This window comes from Egretta garzetta, unplaced genomic scaffold (assembly GCF_000687185.1).
Source record: "Egretta garzetta isolate BGI_Z169 unplaced genomic scaffold, ASM68718v1 scaffold5, whole genome shotgun sequence".
NCBI lineage: Eukaryota > Metazoa > Chordata > Aves > Pelecaniformes > Ardeidae > Egretta > Egretta garzetta.
The window spans coordinates 766,167-769,978 of record NW_009259707.1 but is presented as its reverse complement, the minus strand read 5'-3'; positions in this window follow the sequence as shown (position 1 = coordinate 769,978).

The following is a 3,812-nucleotide window of genomic DNA, read 5'->3' as shown; positions in this document are numbered from 1 at the left end:
TTTCCAGCCACTCTTCCCCAAGCCTGTAGCGCTGCATGGGGTTGTTGTGACCAAGGTGCAGGACCCGGCATTTGGCCTTATTGAACCTCATACAGTTGGCCTCAGCCCATCAATCCAGCCTGTCCAGGTCCCTCTGCAGACCCCCTCCTCCCCTCTAGCAGACCAACACTGCCACCCAGTTTGGTGTCATCTGCAGACTTACTGAGGGTGCACTCAATCCCCTCAGCCAGATCCTTGACAAAGATGTTAAACAGAACTGGGCCCCAAACTGAACCCGTGGGGGACACCACTTGTGACCGGCCACCAACTGGATTTAACTCTGTTGACCACAACCCTCTGGGCTCAGCCATCCAGCCAGTTTTATACCCAGTGAAGAATATGCCTGTCTAAGCCATGAACCGCCAGTTTCTCTGGGAGAATGCTGTGGGAGACAGTGTCAAAGGCTTTGCTGAAGTCCAGGTAGACAACATCCACAGACTTTATTTTAAAGATATAGTTAATGAAAGATATACAAAATATATAGAAAGTATACTAAGGAAAGGATCTAAAAAGGTAAAGGCTTCAGACTTGTAAAGGCCATATATAGTCTCGCAGGAGCCACGTGCAGAAGGTACCATAACAACAAAGAGACCTTAATAAATGGTCTTGAAACCATTTAATCTGCAGGATAAACCTCTCTGCAGTGTTCAGTTAAGAAGTACATAGCTAAGATAAACTACAGTGAGGCGTATACATTTTTACTTACTACCACTATTAAATCTCCACTTTCAGGAGATATTGTTAGTTGTTCCTTCGTAATTCTTTGAACTGCATTTGACTGTCAGGCTGTGATGTGCACTTGTGGGCTTATCTAGTATATCATCTTTAGGCAAACTTAAACAAAACAGCTATGGAATTTCCCATACTTACAGATGACTCTCCACCGCTTCATTTAATATGAGGAAAAAAAAAAAGAAAAGCCCACCATCTCATTTTGTGCTACGTCATTTTGTGCTGCAACTGAACCAACAAACTCCCTTTAATTGTCACCTGTTCCAAAGACCTGCACGGGTGCCTGCACCAGTTTTGTTTTGCTGCCAAGTCCTGCAGGGCCATCACGTGCAACTGCACATAAACCAGTCCTGACCAAGACGCGCGGTATCCGTACTGTACTGTTCATGGTTCCCAGCTGTCAAAGCACAGCACATCCTCTACTACTGGCCAGGCACAGACCTATCTAGGTCAAACAGTACTTAACCATCTCAGGCTTTGTCCTCAGCATAGTGCCCACACTATAGACAGCTAAATCTGTCTTTTGATGCAGTTTTGTAACACTCACGAAGAGCTGTGCTCAAGCTGACTAACATCAGCGGCTGGGATAACCCACACCCGGATAAGTGAGTGCTGACAGTGATTGACATTGATTGACATCACTGAATCGTAATTACATTCTGCTCAAAATCACTTGATAGCACTTCCAAATCTCCTGCTCAGTTCAAAAAACAGATTATTTTTTTTTTCCATTTGGCTGTTACCTCTTTCAGTGAGGGCATATCCCTTGTTTCTAATCAAACAGATGCAAATGGCCCAGTCAATGGTACAAAGCCAAACAAAAACCACAGCCTCTCATCAAGCTACAGTTTGACCCTTTCCTGGTCAATGAAGGGTTTATGTATCTTCCCATCGCTACAGAACTGAAGGAAAACAATCTTATATGATCGGCAGCACTGGGTGAGTAAAATAGAAGGTGAGGTCAGTCACTGGAACAGGTTCCCCAGGGCAGTGGTCATGGCAGCAAGCCTGGCAGAGCTCAAGGCACATGTGGGTGACACTCTTAGTCGTATGGCTTAGTTTACGGTAGTCCTGCGAGGACCAGGGGGTTGGACTTGATGATCCTTGTGGGTCCCTTCCAACCCGAGATATTCTATGATTCTGTAATCACAGTGGTATATGACAAGTATACCACAAGTCGTACTGCCTTTCTGGAGCAGTATGCACAAATCACCTATTTTTTCCAATCAATAAATTACTTACATTTAAAACAGATGCAAAACATTTCTATTTTTCAGATTAATGTGAAATCTTACTCCTTGCTTTTAATAACATGGGAGGGAGAGGAAGCAGAACAACAGAAACACATAAGCAAAACAAATGTATTTTATTTCTATCAAGTTAGTGTTTCATTTTTACAAAGTCGCACAAAACAACTTCAGAGAACTGCACCTCTTATCGTTTCCCAATAGTTCCCATGGCTACTGAAAATACAAAAAACATTTTAAACTTGTTTTAACCTGAAGCTCTTGTAGTTAATAGTTCTTGTAAAACCCAGGCTCTGCTGTAACTGAACACCGCAGTCACAAGCATCAAAAAGTTATAGGTACTTTCCACATTAAGTTAGTAATGTCAGATAAACTATCGTGCAATGGTACAGCACTGCAAAAATATCTCAATAAATTTTGATTAAAATGATCACATCTGAAATTTAGGACAGTGCTTGTACATAAAAGCCTGTAAACAAAAAGCTGTCAACAAAATCCGTAAATGGTTGAATTATGTCAACAGTTGTTTTAAATAGTATTTAGTAGACTAATATACCATACCATATGAAAATAACTCCTTTGAAAGGTTATAGTGGATATATTCATTGAATACCTTTTGTGCTACAGCAGTCATATTATGAATGGAACTGTTTACGGCAGGGATATTTTCTTTGGTACAATGCATTTAAAATGAAAGCAAGTTGGCTACATGTATGTAAGGCAAGTGTGTGTCAAGGCAGACTTGTAATAGAAAGTCTGTGATGGCAATGACAGTAATTGCCGCACCGTATGTGTACAGATCATACTTAAAAATTCTTCTTTTGCAGTGTGCAGCAACAAGAGATATTTTCCAAACCCTTTAGTAAGAAACTGCAACTCCTACACCTCCAAAAGCACACTGTGAATCATTGCTTCCTCAAAAGAAATTCTCAATATTGTTTCTTCTATCATCAGTATTATGTAAAGCTGAAAAACAAAAGCAAGCATATAAACCATAACACACTCTGAAGAAATAAAGCTAAAAAGAGAAAACAAATCTAAAAATTTTCTGAAGTTGAGAATTACTCACAATAGTGCAGATAATTAATTCTGTTACCAAGAATTCCACTTTCAAATATAATTCCAGAAAAAGGAGTCTAGGAAAAGGAACTCGGTAACATCACTTGAAATGCAATAAATTTTGGCAAAAAAACCAAGCAGGCTGCTAGCATAGACCCCAAAAATGTCAAAGCTGTCTTGATATTTGTCAAAATATGTGAAACCGTCTAGCTTCTAGAGTTTTTCATAATCTAGCAGTTATGAATAATTTCTGTACCAAAAAAATCTGCTTTCAATTGCAGTAAGATATTAAACAACAAAATGTTATCTGCAGTAAAGTTGTAACTCATCAGGAAAGGAAATTAATAAATTAATTGAATTCTGGCTTTGGAGGAGAAAAAGATTTAATTCAATTTAATTTAATGTTTATATATTAATATATAATTCAATGTTTACATATGAAGAAGTTGGGCATGTTATCTGGAGACTACTTCTAATTACATTTCTGAAGTGTCACAATTTATTCGAGCTTTCCTTTTGGGAATGGAGAAGGAAACAATTGGGTGGGAGGGAAGAAAGTGAAATGTTTATCAGGTCATATTCTGCAATTGGTGTAATTTTACAGTCAATTTTATTAATCTCTCCTCTCAAAAATCTGTACTAGGAAAACACATCCAGTATTATGGGACAGCAGCAGCCAGGCTGCTTCATAAAACTAACATCCTACATTCAAAACCTGAGTGCTGCAATCAAATA